The following is a 19,331-nucleotide window of genomic DNA, read 5'->3' as shown; positions in this document are numbered from 1 at the left end:
GAGATACCCGTAGTATACCTTTATAGTCACCCAGTTACGTTGTGACGTTTGGCACACCCAAAGCACTCCTACGGTATCTGGGAGTTACACGATCTCATGGTCTAAGGAAAAGATACTTGACATTGGAAAAGCTCTAGCAAACGAATTATACGATCTTGTGCTTATGCTTAGGATTGGGTCTTGTCCATCACATCATTCTACTAATGATGTGATCTCGTTATCAATGACATCCAATGTCCATAGTCAGGAAACCATGACTATCAGTTGATCATTGAGCTAGTCAACTAGAGGCTTACTAGGGACGTGTTGGTGTCTATGTATTCACACATGTATTACGATTTCCGGATAACACAATTATAGCATGAATAAAAGACAATTATCATGAACAAGGAAATATAATAATAATGCTTTTATTATTGCCTCTACGGTATATTTCCAACAATGGGTCAACAAAGGGTTAGATTGGGGGTTGCCCAAAGACGTGCCCTTGCTGCAGGGCCGCATTAGGGATCTCTTAGAAGGAGACCTCATCCTGGTCAAGGTGACGCAGGTCATGCTGATTCGCCGAATATTGCCCGGCAAACATCGCTCCCTTCGCCTGTGGGAGTTTAATCCAGAGGGACCGCGAGCTCTCCAACATTTCATGGGTGCAACGCCCGTGGAGATGTATAAACTGTTCTTCGGATCACCAGCAATGTGTCCGGATTTGACCGAGGACGCAGGCCTAAGCTGCAATCGCCCGGATACTCAAGTAAGTAACCTTGTGCCCGGACCTGCTATCCGTATAATTGTCATAAACTTGCCCCTAAAAGAGCTGTCCTTTTAAACAGGAGTGGATAGCGAAGGCAAAGCTGATCAGGTGTCCGGCTCCCCTTCCCGAAACCAGGCCGGATCCCATGCTTGTCAAGATGTTGAAGATAATGCCTTTGGAGGGAAGTAAAGGGGAGGACAAGGAAACTATGGCCTCCTCGAAGGAGGCTGCTCCGAAGGGAGGAACCGACAATTCCTCTCTTAAGGGGAAGAAGAGGGCCGCCTCTGACGACCCGGAGACCATGGCCTCGAAGCAGGGGAAAAGATCCTCGTCAGAGGGTCCGACGCCAGGGAGTTCCTCGGCCGAACTACGCCCTCAAAGGGATCAGCCCTCCAGCGAGCCGTAAGTAGAGAAAGATTTTCCTTTTGAGGGATGAAAGAAATCCTTGATTTTTATCTGAGAAGATTAACCGAAATTTTACCTTGTAGCTCGGACCTCAGCCCTTCTCAGCAGAGCTCGTCTTTGGGGGATCTTCTTCCGGAGATGATGGAGAGCGGGACGCCCCCCTGCCGTACCGCCTAGCGAGGCGGGCGACCCTGAGGTGTCGTCACGAAGGGCTTCTCCGAATCCGGCAGGGGCGGAAGATAGCTATGTGGCCCCCAAGGTTCTCCGCGTCCGGCCTTCGAAAGAGGCCATAGGACAAGTCCGGCACCGTCTGGTGCTCTGCCGGAGGAGCTAAAGATTCTGCTGGGGCGAGCTTCTATCTCAGAGGAGCACCGTGCATTGATGGGCACGGTGATTGAAAGGATTTCATCCGTAGAAAGCGGATTGCATGAGGCCGTCAAAAGTTTACTGACGGGTTTTGAGGTACGTTAGATAATGTACCCTTTTGTCAGTTGCGCATAAGTAAGATGCGCCCTGTGTGGATAGTAGCCCCTGAGACTCTGCACGTTGTCAAGAAATGACGGCACGCAGAGGATCATAATCCCAGGTCTAAGGTGTCGCCTTTGAATGTAGGTGGCGAGGTGTCTGGAATCGAGCCGAACTGATGATTTTGCCGAACTAAAGCGGCAACTGGACGTGGCAGATGCCGACATCGCGCTTGTCAACAAGAGGCTTGATGAGGCTCAAGGTATGTAATTCCTCGGGCGACAATAGGTAAGAGGAGCTTCATGCCAGTGTCTTACAATGTGTGTGCTTGACGCAGATGGTGCGGCCGCCGTGGAGAGTCTTAGGGCAGAACTTGCCCGAACAACAGATGGGTCTTGACCATCACATCATTCTCCTAATGATGTGATCCCCTTTGTCGGTGTACAAAAAGAGGGGTACACTTTTTGTACCCCTATAACTGTGCACGGGCAGTCCGAGCCACGAGCACCACCACACCGAGCAAGGCAAGGGAGGTGAGCCAAGGTAAGGCCGAATGTCGGTGTCAAAACCGGCGGATCTCGGGTAGGGGGTCCCGAACTGTGCGCCTAGGAGGATGGTAACAGGAGACAAGGGACACAATGTTTTACCCAGGTTCGGGCCCTCTTGACGGAGGTAAAACCCTACGTCCTGCTTGATTAATATTGATGATATGGGTAGTACAAGAGTAGATCTACCACGAGATCAAGGAGGCTAAACCCTAGAAGCTAGCCTATGGTATGATTGTTGTATGTTGGAGTTGTCCTATGGACTAAAACCCTCCGGTTTATATAGACACCGGAGAGGGTTAGGGTTACACAAAGTCGGTTACAACGGTAGGAGATCTGAATATCCGCATTGCCAAGCTTGCCTTCCACGCCAAGGAAAGTCCCATACGGACACGGGACGAAGTATTCAATCTTGTATCTTCATAGTCCAGGAGTCTGGCTGAAGGTATAGTCCGGCCATCCGGACACCCCCTAATCCGGGACTCCCTCAGTAGCCCCTGAACCAGGCTTCAATGACGACGAGTCCGGTGCGCAGATTGTCTTCGGCATTGCAAGGCGGGTTCCTCCTCCAAGTTCTTCATAAAAGTTTGTAAACACCAAGGGTAGTGTCTGGCTCTGCAAAATAAGTTTCCACATATTGCCATAGAGAGAATAATATTAACACAAATCTAATCTGCTGACGTATTCCATAGTGTGACATCACACTACGGCCAAGCCCTTATTCGAATCGTTTTACTTCTCCACCTCAGCGCGTTTTGCGAGGCAGTTTCCTTGGCACGTCTTGTCAAAGCAGAGATCGTGTCCCCTTTATTTACGAGATTCTCATCAATACGGACGTGGGTAACCCCATCGTGCCTGTTAGCATGTTTTCTTGATTAAAGGTGAGTCCCAAACGGTTACGGGGAGGGCCCTTGGTATTCAACCTCTTATAAAGAGACCAAGGCCTTACTCCTTTCTCTCAAACGAGTTCGCTCGTCGCCTCGAGTTCCAACACCCTAGGCTCCAGATTTCAGGCGCTTCGGACCTTCGACAATGTCCGGTTCCGACCTTCAAGGCCGATGGATGCCCTCCTCCATCATGGAGGAGGACGTGCTAAAGTTGAGAGAGCCAAGTTCTTCACCGGCGAAATTTCGCACAGGTTGCCTGCTCAAGGGCAGGTCGTTCCCAGTCCCCAGCCTGGTGAGAGCGTGGTGTTCGTGTCTCACTTCCTTCGGGGGTTAGGCTTCCCAATGGATCCCTTTGTGAGGGGGCTGATGTTCTATTATGGGCTGGAATTCCACGACTTAGCTCTGGAGTCCATCCTCCATGTTTCCTCATTCATCGTCGTGTGTGAAGCATTCCTCCGTGTTACTCCTCACTTTGGATTATGGCTCAAGACCTTTAAGGTAGAGCCGAAGATGATTGAGGGACGGCACGCAGAGTGCGGAGGCGCTGTTATAAGCAAGAATGCTGATGCTCCATGGCCTGAGGGCCCTTTTCAAGAGGAGCTCGGCTTATGGAAACGAGAGTGGTTCTATATCACCGTTCCCAGGGGCACCAAGTGGGTGGCGCCGCCTGTCTTTCGCTCGGGTCCCCCAAAGCAGCTAGGGTCGTGGGTCAATAAAGGCCTAGATTGGGAACCACCCCGGGACGTGCCTTTGTTGCAGGGCCGCATCAGGGATCTCTTAGAAAGAGGTCTCAGCTTGGTCAAAGTGACGCAAGTCATGCTGATCCGCCGAACACTGCCCGGCAAACGTCGCTCCCTTCGTCTGTGGGAGTTTAATCCAGAGGGACCACGAGCTCTCCAGCATTTTATGGGCGCAACGCCCGCGGAGACGTATAAAATGTTCTTCGGATCACAAGCAATGTGTCCGGATTTGACCGAGGATGCAGGTCTGAGCTGCAATCGCCCGGATACTAAAGGAAGTTGCCGTGTGCCCGGACTCGCTATCCGTATATTTGTTATAAACTTGCCCCTAAAAGAGCTGTCCTTTTCAAACAGGAGTGGATAGCGAAAGCAAAGCTGATCAGGTGTCCGGCTCCCCTCCCTGAGACCAGGGAAGATCCCGTGCTAGTCAGGATGTTGAAGATTGTGCCTTTGGAGAAAAGTGAGGGAGGGGACAAGGAAACTACAGCCTCCTTGAAGGAGGTTGTTCGGAAGGAAGGAACCGAAAATTCCTCTCATTCGGGGAAGAAAAGGACTGCCTCTGAAGACCCGGAGACCATGGCCTCAAAGCGGGGGGAAAAATCCTCGTCAGAGGGTCCTATGCTGGGAGGTACCTCGGCTGAACTATGCCCTCAAGGGGATCAGCCCTCCAGCGAGCCGTAAGTAGAGAAAGATTTTCTTTTTGAGAGATGAGAGAAATCCTTGCTTTATATCTGAGAAGATTAACCGAAATTTTACCTTGTAGTTCGGACCTCAGCCCTTCTCAGCAGAGCTCGTCTTCGGGGGACCTTCTTCCGGAGATGATGGAGAGCGGAACGCCTCCCCCTGCCGTACCACCTAGCGAGGCGGGCGACCCTGAGGTGTCATCGCGGAGGGTTTCTCCGAATCCGGCAGGGGCGGAAGATAGCCATATGGCCCCCCAAGGTTCTCCGAGTCCGGCCTTCGAAAGAGGCCAAAGGACAAGTCCGGCGCCATTCGGTGCTCGGTCGGAGGAGCTGAAGAATCTGCTAGGGCAAGCTTCTATCTCAGAGGAGCACCATGCATTGATGGGCACAGTGATTGAAAGGATTTCGTCCGCGGAAAGCGGATTGCACAAGGCCGTCAGAAGTTTACTGACAGGTTTTGAGGTACGTGAAATAATGTACACTTTTGGACAGTTGCGCGTAAATAAGATGCGCCCTGTGTAGATAGTAGCCGCTGAGACTCTGTGCGTTGTCAAAAGTGACGGCGCGCAGAGGATCATAATCCCAGGTCTAAAATGTCGCCTTTGTATGTAGGTGGCGAAGTTTCTGGAATCCAGCCGGACTGATGAATTTGCCGAGCTAAAGCGGCAACTTGACGTGGTAGATGCCAACATCGCGCTCGTTAACAAGCGGCTTGATGAGGCACAAGGTATGTAATTCCTCGGGCAACACCTGGTAAGAGGAGCTTTATGCCAGTATCTTACAATGTGTGTGCTTGACGCAGATGGTGCGGCTGCCGTGGAGAGTCTTCGGGCGGAACTTGCCCGAGCCAAGGAACAAGCCAGAAAAAGTGATGCGGCTGCCGAGAAGGCCCTTGAAGAGCTGAGAGCCGAACAGGCTGCTCACTGCCGAAGCAAGAAAGAAATGGCCGAGATGGCTGTTAAGCTAAAGAGCGCTGCTGACCGTTGCAAGCTTCTTGAAAAAGAAGACCGGGCGGGACAGACGGACTTAGAGAAGGCCGTTGCCGATGCCAAGGATGCTCGCTCTGCGATGAGAGCTGCAAAGGAGGAGCTGCGTCAAGTTGGAGAAATCGCAGCTGGAAAGCCCTATATGCTGCGGAGGAAGTTCTGTGATCCTAAGCATTCTCCGTTGGACCGACTATGGAGTATGGCGGACACCTATCTGGATTTGGCGGCAAGTGCTGCTGATGCGACCGAACACTTCCGAGATCAGAAAGATTGCGAAGTGGAGAAACTCTTCTGGTCGCAGTTCCACAATCCAAAGCGTCCACTATAAGTGGCCGATCGCCTGGTCGAATGGGCCGAGCTGAATAGGTTGTCGGACTCGCCATGAAGTGCGTCATGAGTCATTTGTGGCCGGAGAGATCGGAGCCGAAGAGTTATTTCAGCTTGGTGCAGCAATTCCTTGGTGCGGTGTCGCGTATCAATGCAATGAAGAGGTCAGCATGTATAGAGGGTGCGCGGATGGCTCTTGCCCGTGTCAAGACATACTGGGCGGAAATGGAGACCACCGCTGTTGCATCCCGAGATTCGGACGAAAGCTGAGTACCTGCCGAGCACTATTTTCAGGAAGTTATGGAAGGCGCTCGTGTAATAGAGACGCAGTGCTTGAAGGATGCTATCTTCGAATAGCATATGCGATTGTAAAACTATATTTTGATAAATTATAGGAACTTTTTATACTTGTGCCTGCAAGTATTTTAACACCTCCTGTGCGGCCGTTTATATAAAATCTGAAAGATGGCAGTCGTCGGCTTCAGCCCCCACGCACATAATACCGTGGTGTTCGCAGAAGGCGCGTTTTCACACTTAATCCAACGTCTTGGTCCTACAAAGGAGGTGATAGGGCAGCGAACTAGCAATCGGACTATAATGCTTTATCACTTTCACTTAGCCATAGGAGCTTGACAGTGAGGCTACTTAGATAGCCCCTGGTGGCGACTGCGCTCGCCCGAATTCGGGGCGCGTATGTGCCTGGCCGGGAAACGGCCCTTCGTTAAAGCGGAGGAATCCTATAGATTCCGGTAGGTCATCGAGTGGCTGACCAGTCTCACGCTATATCATGACAGTCAGTTTTCGGCTTTCTCTACTGAGGTGCTCGCCTGGCCGAACTGGGGCACAATCGCAGTAGTTCTCCTGGTGCTACCTTAGCCGATAGAGCGGAACATAAGGCAGCCGAACACAGAAGCCGGGCAACCCAACATTTGACCAAAGACATGATTCAGAGCTGATGCATATAAGGCCAAAACTTGCGACGCCGAACACTCCCTAAGGCATTCGGTCTTTATGAGTGCGGGCGAGACAACGCCCTTTATTAAAAGCCCCTAGTGTCCAGGTGCGCGCAAAAAATTCTGACGTGGCCACATGCCAAAACGCCAGCATCCTCCTTGGTTATACCAGAGAAAACCAGGGGATGTGTATCAACAAGAGACAGTAAAAAAGGTTTACGCAGGGTCTTAATCTGAAAGGAATCCTTGGAATGGGTCCCTACTGCACGTCTGCGCCTGTGTCTCCGTTGTGCCGTATCCTGGACGGGCACAGCAGGATGTTCATCTGTAAAAGAGAGGAACTTAGTTGAAAAGAGGTTGTGCCGAACAGAAGTTATATAAAATAAAAAGTAGAAATTGAAATAGCTAAAATTGAGCTTGATTGTCTCTTAGTTTACAGGTGCGGAGCCCCTAGAACAGGGGTGTACGGCTATTAAGCCTTTATCAATGATAGTTTTGTGCCGGACTCGTCTATCCGTGTCCGTGGTCTTAATGACCTGTTCAGATGTTTTGGCTGGGAAGCCATTTTTTTGTGGGGCTGTTAAAGCGGCCGCACAATCCTCCGCTCGGGGGAGGCGCACTCAATGCTTCCCCTTGAAAGAGATGATGCCTCGTGGACCGGGCATCTTAAGCGTAAGAGATGCATAATGCGGTATTGCGTTAAAGCGGGCGAAAGCTTCGCGTCCCAGCAGTGCTTGATAGCGACTTGAGAATGGGACGATGTGGAAAGTCAGCTTTTCGCGGCGGAAGTTATCGGTAGAGCCGAATATAACTTCGAGCCGGAGAAAACCCATGCAATGGGTGTCCGGGCCTGGCGTTACCCCTTGAAAGGAGGTTTTGCTGTGGCGAATTCTTGTTGGGTCTATCCCCATGTGGCGGATTGTGTTCTGATATATCAGGTTTAGTCCACTGCCGCCGTCCATCAAGACATTTGTAAACTGGAGTCCATCAATTATTGGATCGAGTACCAAGGCAGTCCAGCCTGCGTTCCTGACACTTCTAGAATAGTCCAGATGATCGAAGATGATTGGTTTTGACAACTAGTGGTGAGACTCCTTTGGGATAGGCCGTATGGCGCGTACCTTTATGGGTGCCGCACGTTTTGTAATGTGAAGTAAGTTTACTCTTTTTACTTCTTGTGGGAAATTCTTTTGTTTCCTGGTGCTCTGCTTTTGGGATTCGTCATCGTCTTCGCTTGGTGTGTCGAGCCCCTTGTGTTTGGCGTTGAGTCTGCCGGATTGTTTGAAAACCCAACAATCTCTGTGGGTATGGTTAGCAGGCTTCCCAGGAGTACTGTGTATTTGACATATCCTGTCCAAGATTTTTTTAGGTTGGACAAATCATCTCTGTTATCCTGGAGTGGCGGCTTTTTCTGGTTCTGCCGTGAGCTTTTGAATCCGGCGTTGACTGCCGTGCTTTTCGGGCTGTTTTCCTTGGTCCGGCGACGATCCTTGTTGTGTCACGGTTTTCCGTTTCCATCCCTAGTTTCGGATGTACTTGGGTTGCTGGTGCTACATCTTGCCAACCAGCTGTCCTCTCCTGCGCAAAAGCGGGTCATGAGGCTTGTCAATGCGGCCATTGTTCTTGGCTTTTCTTGGCTGAGGTGTCTGGCGAGCCATTCGTCTCGAACGTTGTGCCTGAAAGCTGCTAGGGCTTCGGCGTCCGGACAGTCGACTATCTGATTCTTCTTAGTGAGAAATCTATTCCAGAACTGCCGAGCTGACTCTCCGGGCTGTTGGGTTATGTGACTGAGATCATCTGCATCCGGAGGGCGGACATAGGTCCCTTGAAAATTTGCTCGGAAAGCCTCCTCGAGCTCTTCCCAACTTCCAATTGTGTTTTCAGGAAGGCTTTTAAGCCAATGTCGGGCTGGCCCTTTAAGCTTGAGGGGTAAGTATTTGATGGCGTGGAGGTCATCTCCTCTAGCCATATGTATGTGGAGGATATAGTCCTCAATCCAGACTCCAGGGTCTATTGTTCCGTCATATGCCTCTATGTTTACAGGTTTGAATCCCGCTGGAAATTCATAATCCAGGACCTCATCGGTGAAACATAGGGGGTGTGCGGCGCCCCTGTACTTGGGTGTGCCAGATTCGGATACTGGCTTTATTGCATTGCTTACGGGAGCTTGCTTTCTTGGCCCATAAATGGACCTGGCTGGGCCATCTTTTTGATGCGAATCCTTAATTGGGTCGCATGCCGGCTTAAGTTCGGTGCCGCTTGCCGCTTTATGCTGGCCATGGGATCGTCTATCCGACCGTGTGGCTTTCTTACTTTTTGAATGCGAGGGTTCTAAGGCCTCTTCGTCGAATTCGGGCAGTAGCTTGCGTTTCGGATAGCTTTTAGTGTGATGGCTGCCGCCGTATTTGTCTGCGGTATTGAGTACTTTACTCCATCTAATCCTGAGTGCATCTTCCGCAGTTTTTAGCTTCCGCTTCTGCTTTTTCAGGCTGCGTGCGGTTGCAACGAGCCTCTTGTGGAGGTTCTTCTGCTCCGTGGGCTTATCCGGCGTAAGGTCGTCCGGAATGCCATTTTCGCCGGGAGAGGGTTGTTCGGTTTCTTTATCCGGGTTTCCCTATTCGGACGGTTTCTCTAAGGCATGCTCGTCGTCTGTCGGCTCATCCTGCTCTATGGATGGGTCTGTATCGAGGCGGGGCTTGGGTCGGCTTTTACGCCGACGCTTTGATTGTTTTTCGAGAGATCGATCCCTCGTTCCATCCCCGTGTTCCTCGTTGTCGCTTCCTTTAGGGGTATCCACCATGTCATGAGATGAGGTGGCTGTCCAATGCCCTATAGGCGTTGGTTCATCTGCGTCTCCTGCATCGTCGTCCATGCCATCGATGTCTTCGGAGTCAAAGTTGAGCACATCGTTCAAATTATTGACGGTGGCTACCAAATGGGTGGTGGGTGGGTTTTGAATTTCTTCGTCATTCGTATCCCATCCTTGTTGATCGTAGTCCGGCCAGGGCTCTCCTGATAAAGAGAGAGACTTTAGTGACTTCAGGATGTCGCCGAAGGGCGAGTGCTGAAAGATGTTTGTGGCGGTGAACTCCATGATCGGCGCCCAATCGGATTCGGTCGGCGGGCGCGCGGAGGGCTCGGAGTCCGGAGAGGAATCCGGCCCCTCGGAGTCACGGGCCATGCGGAGTGCGGGGCTGGTGTTCGGCTCGATCGCCTTTGAGATTGCAGCCCCTGAGGTGGTGTCCAACCACTCATCCTCGATCGGTGCAGTAGGCTCCGAATTAAAGGTCGGAACCAATACGCGTGCGGCCTCCAGGACACTGTTCAGCGGCAGAGCCAGATCATGCCCATCGAGACAGTGCGGCGCGCTTGGTTGTGGCTCGAATCCATCGAAGATCAAGTCCCCTCGGATGTCGGCCGTGTAGTTTAAACTTCCAAATCTGACCTGATGGCCAGGGGCGTAGCTTTCGATCTGCTCCAGGTGGCCAAGCGAATTGGCGCGCATTGCGAAGCCGCCGAAGATGAAGGTCTATCCGGGGAGAAAATTCTCACCCTGGACCACATCGTTGTTGATGATCAAAGGAGCCATCGGGCCTAAAAGCGACGACACAGAGGAACTCTCAATGAAAGCACCTATGTCGGTGTCAAAACCGGCGGATCTCGGGTAGGGGGTCCCGAACTGTGCATCTAGGCGGATGGTAACAGGAGACAAGGGACACAATGTTTTACCCAGGTTCGGGCCCTCTTGATGGAGGTAAAACCCTACGTCCTGCTTGATTAATATTGATGATATGGGTAGTACAAGAGTAGATCTACCACAAGATCAAGGAGGCTAAACCCTAGAAGCTAGCCTATGGTATGATTGTTGTATGTTGGAGTTGTCCTACGGACTAAAACCCTCCGGTTTATATAGACACCGAGAGGGTTAGGGTTACACAAAGTCGGTTACAATGGTAGGAGATCTGAATATCCGCATCGCCAAGCTTGCCTTCCACGCCAACGGAAGTCCCATCTGGACACGGGACGAAGTCTTCAATCTTGTATCTTCATAGTCCAGGAGTCCGGCTGAAGGTATAGTCCGGCCATCCGGCCACCCCTTAATCCAGGACTCCCTCACCGAAGCTCAAGAGAACTGGAGCAATGCCATGGCCAAGACCACGAAGAGCAAATGGGACGAAGCGGACTCCCCCGGCAAGATCCTTGCCGGGGGCAGTTTTAGCAACCCCGGCAAGACCCTTGCCGCGGCAATTCGCCCTACACCTACGGAGCGAGTCACCCTTGAGTCCACTGCCCCCATGGGGCAAGGATTCGGGAGACGTCCCCGTGGTGGCATACAGATCTTTGTGAAGACATATTCAAGATTAGATACACACTATGGAAGATGTCAACCCTTGGCGGGATCCCAGCCAAGGAGGACCACAAGGCCCCCGGCAAGAGCCTTGCCGGGGATGACAGCAGGCACCTTGGCAAGACCCTTGCCGGGGGCCCGGCAAGGCCCTTGCCGAGAACACCCGCAGGGCCACCATCAGGCCCACGCCGACTAAACCTCCACCTCCATGCGCATGCAGCTGCCAACCCAACCAGCTGGGCAGGCACCTGCGTGGCGGCATGCAAATCTTCATGGAGACCCACCACTGCGCCACCTCAGCTGCGTGCCTACCTACATGGCATCGCAGGCACCGCTGGCCAAGGCGCGTGTCGACACAAGAAGGAGCGGCGACGGACGAGACAGGTCTCTCCCCCGTCCCCGATAAAGCAAGGACACCTAAGCGAGACGCATTAAATGCACCTTGTCATGTAATGCGAGGGATAACCTCGCGTTACTATACCCTTTCCACCTCCTGTATGCCACTGTGGCAACCCCTTTTCCTATAAAAGGAGGCCCGAGGCGACCAGGCGGAGGATTCGGCTTTTTGGAGCTCCTCACGCCCATAGCTAGCTCAAGAACACAGATATACAATCCACCAAAGCAGGAGTAGGGTTTTACGCATCCTCGCGGCCCGAACCTAGATAAACAAACCGTGTGCTATCTGTTTGATCCGCTCTTCCCACGACCCCGCGCCCCGCTAACCGTAGTAGGGATTCTTGTGATCCCATAGTTGTCGTTCCCACCGACATCTTTGGCGCGCCAGGTAGGGGGCGCAGTTGTGAGAATCGGCTCTAGCAGTTAGTCCAGCGCCCCTTCATCATCATGGCGCCCAAGAAGAAGACGACGGTGGCGGTTGGCCAGTCGGAGGCCGGACAGCCCGTTCCGGTGCGGGTGAGCAGCGGACCGGTCGCAGAAAGGACCCGGGGCGCTGCTCGTGAACACCAACACCGTCCCAGCTGCCGGAATTTGGGAGGCGGCGATGTTTGTGCGCCTGGTAACGGGCCACACGTCGCCAAATCCAAAGGCGGAGCCAGGCCCTCCGCGGGTGGAGCGGGGCCTTCCAAGGTCATCGCCGCCCCGCCCGAAGGCGACGCACGGGCCTCCAAGACTCCCACGCCGGCGCCAACAGCGTGCTCCTCTCAGGCAGCGCGTGACGAACGGTGTAATCACACCGAAGATCCCGGGCATCGCTGCGGGAAGAGCCCCGAACGCCACTCCCGGGACGTAGAAGACCTGCCCGCTCGCCGAGGCGCTGGTGAAAGCGGCATGCGACCGCGGGGTCGCGATAGAGCTCCTTCTAACATGGTCAGAAGTTGAAGCGCGTCGCGGTCCGTGCAGGTTTCGCTGCCGCCGACGCCAGCAGAGGCCCTGGCACGCGCGCAGTTGCTCCTCGCTTTCCTCCCACTATGGGGAAACTCGACGAATGGAGAGCCACTATACAAAGCCTTGTTGCGGTGGCCAACAAAGACGAACCGAGTCCGGTGGAGCCCCCGGGTCGACGCTCCGATGGAGTCCCACGCACCAGTGGAGGAAATCTGGCGGCGCCGCAACCACGGTGCATTCGCCTTCTCCTCGCCCGATACCACGGACGCCAGCCCGTCGCGACGTTACGGGCGACGAAATCTCCATAGCATCGTCTGACCCGCGGACCCACTGCGACCAGCGCCAAGTTCTTTGGGAACAAGCCCATGAAGACGCTCGAACCACTATCAAGTGCCGGCGCGAAGTGCGCCACCAGTCAGATAGGCGAGCAGGGCCTGCTGCGAACCACCCGGCCCCGGAGAGCCCTGGAGGCCTACCTTACGAGGTAGGCTGTCCGGCTTTTACCCGTGAGCTGCGGCAGTTCCAGTGGCCCACTCACCGCACCTTCAAACCTGACGTTGGCGAAAAGTACAGCAGCAAGACCCACCCGTCCGAGTTCCTCAGCATCTACACCATCGTGATGCAGGCTGCCGGAGCCTGCGACGATAAGGTGCTTGCGAATTACTTTCCATTGGCTCTTAAACCCAACGCCATGTCATGGTTGATGCACTTGCCGGTAGATTCTATTTCCTCCTGGTCGGATTTGTGCCATGAGTTTGTGGGCGCCTTTACTGGAGGCCACCAAGCCTATGGCCAGGCGAGCGACCTGCACGTCATTCCCCAGAAGGGAGGTGAGAGTCTGCGCAAGTATATACAGAGGTTCAGCCGGATATAGTATAATATCCCTGATGTTCAACCTGCCGCCATCATCAGCGCGTTCCATCAGAACGTGCGTAACCACAAGATGCGCGAAGAGCTGGCAATGAACAAGGTGAAAGATGTGGCAGAACTCTATGTTCTTGCTGACAGATGTGCCCGGGCTGAAGAGGGAAGGAAGTACCCCGGTGAAGATGCCGGCATGGAAACCGACTCCTCAGATGAGGATACTGCCGCCCCGGTGAAGAAAGGCCGGCGCCGCAACAGGAAGCGCAAGGGTAAAGCCGTGCTTGCCGTCGAGGGATCTGATGATACTGGCTCTGCCAAGAAAACCAAGGCAGATGACCCCGGCAAGGAAATTTCCGGATGTGTCGCCTGCCGGGCCTTGGCGGCTGCCGAGAAGCCAGGAAACTCCGGCAAGCAATACTGCAAGATCCATCGCACCAAAGGCCATGCTCTACAAGACTGCCGACAGGTTGAGCTCCTTTCTGAGAAGCAGAGGGCTGAATATGAGAGGCGGGACAAGGAGAAAGGCCAGGACGGTGCTGAGGGGTCCAGCAAGAAGGGTGACGGCCAGGCGGGCCGTTGCGGCAAGGATAAACAGCAGGAGAGGCCCGCCCGGGGCCGTGAGAGAAAGCCAGAAGATGACGATCACGAAGAAGACGACGAGTCCGGCGACCAAGAGTTTCAGAAAGCTACAGAGGCCATGTGCGTCGATGGCGGCGCCTCGCTGCATACCTCTCACCGCCGGCTTAAATAGTGGGCGCGTAAGATTACAGCGGCAGAGCCGTCGTTTGATGCCCAAAGGCCGCTGAAGTGGTCCAACACACATATCATTTTTTACACCGAGGATCACCCTGATCGCACTACTACGGTCGGGTGCTTGCCATTGTTGGTTTCACCAACAATACGCAACCTCAAGGTGACAAAGATGCTAGTCGATGGCGGGGCCGGTCTGAACTTAATCTCGCCTGCCGTGATCGAGAAATTGCAGATTCCTGATGGAGACCTCGAAGAAACGGGCACGTTTCAGGGGGTCAACCCGGGAAGAAGTCAACCAAAGGGAAAGGTCACGTTGCCCGTGACTTTTGGGAGTGATTTGAACTACAGGACAGAAAGGGTTGTGTTCGACGTTGCCAAGATCCCCTTGCCTTACAACGGGATCCTTGGCCGCCCAGCGCTGGCCAATTTCATGGCGGCGTCACATTACGCCTACAACACCTTGAAGATACCCGGACCTGTGGCGATCATCACCATCCCCTCTGATAAGAAGGATGCGCTGATCTGCGCTGACCAACTCTACCAACAAGCAGTTGCAGTAGCCGCCACTGCTAAGGCGCTTGCTCCTGCCGCTGGAGCCCCGGGAAGACAAAGGAAGAAGACCGGTGAGACCTCAGGCACCCACTCCGGCAAGCGCACCTCTTCGGAGTGTAGCGCTCCCGTCGAGGACGTGCCAGAGAGCTCCGCCGACAGAAACAAGAAGTCCAGGGCCACACCGTCGTGAACCAAGAAGGTTTCTGTCAAGGAGGGCGGCACGGGAGGAGCTTTTACTATAAGCTCCACCTTGACAACAAATAGGAAGACGCGCTCGTCACCTTCCTGCGGGCGAATGTCGATATGTTTGCATGGCAAGCATCCGACATCCCCGGCGTTCCCAGGGAGGTGATTGAGCACCACCTTGCTGTCTGTCCTCATGCGCGGCCCGTCAAGCAGAAGGTCAGGAAGCAAGCTTTGGAACGACAAGAGTTCATCACAGAGGAGATCCGGAAACTGGAAGAAGCGGGTTTGGTAAGAGGAGTGCTCCATCCAACGTGGTTGGCCAATCCGGTGGTAGTGCGCAAGGCAAATGGGAAGTGAGGCTGTGTATTGATTACAGAGATATCAATAAGGCTTGTCCCAAAGACCCCTTCCCATTGCCACGCATCGACCAGATTGTTGACTCCACGGCTGGATGTGATCTGTTGTCATTCCTTGATGCCTACTCCGGCTACCACCAGATCTTCATGACAAGAGAAGACTAAGAGAAAACGGCATTCATCACCCCATGTGGTACGTATTGTTTCATGCGGATGCCTCTCGGGTTGAAGAGTGCTGGTTCAATGTTTGCAAGGGCGGTCCAGATTGGTTTTGAACCCCAGCTCCATAGAAATATGGAAGCTTATATGGATGATATAGTGGTTAAAACCAAGGTCAGGGCAACCCTCATACCGGATTTACAAGAAACATTTGCAAACCTGCGCAAGATCAATCTCAAGCTGAACCCTGAGAAGTGCATCTTCGGCGTCCCGTCCGGCAAGCTTCTCGGGTTCTTTGTGTCACAGCGTGGGATAGATGAAGGAAATATGCCCTGGAGGCAATAATAAAGTTATTATTTATTTCCTTATTTCATGATAAATGTTTATTATTCATGCTATAATTGTATTAACCGGAAACATAATACATGTGTGAATACATAGACAAACAAAGTGTCACTAGTATGCCTCTACTTGACTAGCTCGTTAATCTAAGATGGTTATGTTTCCTAACCATAAACAAAAGAGTTGTTATTTGATTAACGGGATCACATCATTAGGAGAATGATCTGATTGACATGACCCATTCCATTAGCTTAGCACCCGATCGTTTAGTATGTTGCTATTGCTTTCTTCATGACTTATACATGTTCCTATGACTATGAGATTATGCAACTCCCGTTTGCCGGAGGAACACTTTGGGTGCTACCAAACGTCACAACATAACTGGGTGATTATAAAGGAGCATTACAGGTGTCTCCAAAGGGAGATGTTGGGTTGGCGTATTTCGAGATAAGGATTTGTCACTCCGATTGTCGGAGAGGTATCTCTGGGCCCTCTCGGTAATGCACATCACAGAAGCCTTGCAAGCATTGCAACTAATGAGTTGGTTGCGGGATGATGTATTACAGAACGAGTAAAGAGACTTGCCGGTAACGAGATTGAACTAGGTATTGGTATACCGACGATCGAATCTCGGGCAAGTAACATACCGATGACAAAGGGAACAACGTATGTTGTTATGTGGTCTGACCGATAAAGATCTTCGTACAATATGTAGGAGCCAATATGGGCATCCAGGTCCCGCTATTGGTTATTGACCGGAGACGTGTCTCGGTCATGTCTACATTGTTCTCGAACCCGTAGGGTCCGCACGCTTAAGGTTACGATGACAGTTATATTATGAGTTTATGCATTTTGATGTACCGAAGGTTGTTCGGAGTCCCGGATGTGATCACGGACATGACGAGGAGTCTCGAAATGGTCGAGACATAAAGATTGATATATTGGAAGCCTATGTTTGGATATCGGAAGTGTTCCGGGTGAAATCGGGATTTTACCAGAGTACCGGGAGGTTACCGGAACCCCCCGGGAGCATATGGGCCTTAGTGGGCTTTAGTGGAAAGGAGAAAGGGGCAGCCCAAGGTGGCTGCGCGCCTCCCCCCTCCCCTGGTCCTATTAGGACTAGGAGAGGTGGCCGGCCCCCCTCTCCCTCTTTCCCCCTCGGGGAATCCTAGTCCAACTAGGATTGGGGGGGGAGTCCTACTCCCGGAAGGAGTAGGACTCCTCCTGCGCCCTCCTCCTGGCCGGTGCCCCCTCCCCCTTGGCTCCTTTATATACTGAGGCAGAGGCACCCTAGAAACACACAAGTTGATCCACGTGATCTATTCCTTAGCCGTGTGCGGTGCCTCCTGCCACCATAGTCCTCGATAATACTGTAGTGGAGTTTAGGCGAAGCCCTGCTGCTGTAGTGCATCAAGATCGTCACCACGCCGTCGTGCTGACGGAACTCTTCCCCGACACTTTGCTGGATCGGAGTCCGGGGATCGTCATCGAGCTGAACGTGTGCTCGAACTCGGAGGTGCCGTAGTTTCGGTGCTTGATCGGTTGGATCGTGAAGACGTAGGACTACTTCCTCTACGTTGCGTCAGCGCTTCCGCAGTCGGTCTGCGTGGGTATGTAGACAACACTCTCCCATCTCGTTGCTATGCATCACATGATCTTGCGTGTGCGTAGGAAATTTTTTGAAATTACTACGAAACCCAACAGTGGCATCCGAGCCTAGGTTATTTATGTTGATGTTATATGCACGAGTAGAACACAAGTGAGTTGTGGGCGATATAAGTCATACTGCCTACCAGCATGTCATACTTTGGTTCGGCGGCATTGTTGGATGAGACGACCCGGACCAACCTTACGCGTACGCTTACGCGAGACCGGTTTCCCCGACGTGCTTTGCACACAGGTGGCTTGCGGGCGACTGTCTCTCCAACTTTAGTTGAACCAAGTATGGCTACGCCCGGTCCTTGCGAAGGTTAAAACGGAGTCTATTTGACAAACTATCGTTGTGGTTTTGATGCGTAGGTGAGATTGGTTCTTGCTTAAGCCCATAGCAGCCACGTAAAACTTGCAACAACAAAGTAGAGGACGTCTAACTTGTTTTTGCAGGGCATGTTGTGATGTGATATGGTCAAGACATGATGCTGAATTTTATTGTATGAGATAATCATGTTTTGTAACCGAGTTATCGGCAACTGGCAGGAGCCATATGGTTGTCGCTTTTTTGTATGCAATGCAATCGCGATGTAATGCTTTACTTTATTACTAAGCGGTAGTGATAGTCGTAGAAGCATAAGCTTGGCGAGACGACAACGATGCTACGATGGAGATCAAGGTGTCATGCCGGTGACGATGGTGATCACGACGGTGCTTCGGAGATGGAGATCACAAGCACAAGATGATGATGGCCATATCATATCACTTATATTGATTGCAGGTGATGTTTATCCTTTTTATGCATCTTATCTTGCTTTGATTGACGGTAGCATTATAAGATGATCTCTCACTAAATTATCAAGAAGTGTTCTCCCTGAGTATGCACCATTGGAAAGTTCTTCGTGCTGAGACACCACGTGATGATCGGGTGTGATAGGTTCTACGTTCAAATACAACGGATGCAAAACAGTTGCACACCCGGAATACTCAGGTTATACTTGACGAGCCAAGCATATACAGATATGGCCTCGGAACACGGAGACCGAAAGGTCGAGCGTGAATCATATAGTAGATATGATCAACATAACGATGTTCACCATTGAAAACTACTCCATCTCACGTGATGATCGGACATGGTTTAGTTGATTTGGATCACGTAATCACTTAGAGGATTAGAGGGATGTCTATCTAAGTGGGAGTTCTTAAGTAATATGATTAAATTGAACTTAAATTTATCATGAACTTAGTCCTGGTAGTATTTGAAAATTATGTTATAGATCAATAGCTCGCGTTGTTGCTTCCCTGTGTTTATTTTTGATATGTTCCTAGAGAAAATTGTGTTGAAAGGTGTTAGTAGCAATGATGCGGATTAGATCCGTGATCTGAGGTTTATCCTCATTGCTGCATAAAAGAATTATGTCCTTGATGCACCGCTAGGTGACAGACCTATTGCAGGAGCAGATGCAGACGTTATGAACGTTTGGCTAGCTCAATATGATGACTACTTGATAGTTTAGTGCACCATGCTTAACGGCTTAGAATCGGGACTTCAAAGACGTTTTGAACGTCATGGACCATATGAGATGTTCCAGGAGTTGAAGTTAATATTTCAAGCAAATACCCGAGTTGAAAGATGTGAAGTCTCCAACAAGTTCTATAACTAAAAGATGGAGGAGAATCGCTCAACTAGTGAGCATGTGCTCAGATTGTCTAGGTACTACAATCGCTTGAATCAAGTGGGAGTTTATCTTCCAGATAAGATAGTGATTGACAGAATTCTCTAGTCACCATCACCAAGTTAGTAGAACTTCGTGATGAACTATAATATGCAAGGGATAACGGAAACAACTCCCAAGCTCTTCGTGAGGCTGAAATCAACGAAGGTAGAAATCAAGGAAAACATCAATTGTTGATGGTTGACAAGATCACTAGTTTCAAGAAAAGGTCATAGGGAAGAAGGGGAACTTCAAGAAGAACGGCAAGCAAGTTGCTGCTCAAGTGAAGAAGCCCAAGTCTGGTCCTAAGCCTGAGACTA

The sequence above is a fragment of the Triticum urartu genome, chromosome 2, assembly GCF_003073215.2.
Source record: "Triticum urartu cultivar G1812 chromosome 2, Tu2.1, whole genome shotgun sequence".
NCBI lineage: Eukaryota > Viridiplantae > Streptophyta > Magnoliopsida > Poales > Poaceae > Triticum > Triticum urartu.
Note: the sequence above shows the minus strand (reverse complement) of the source record.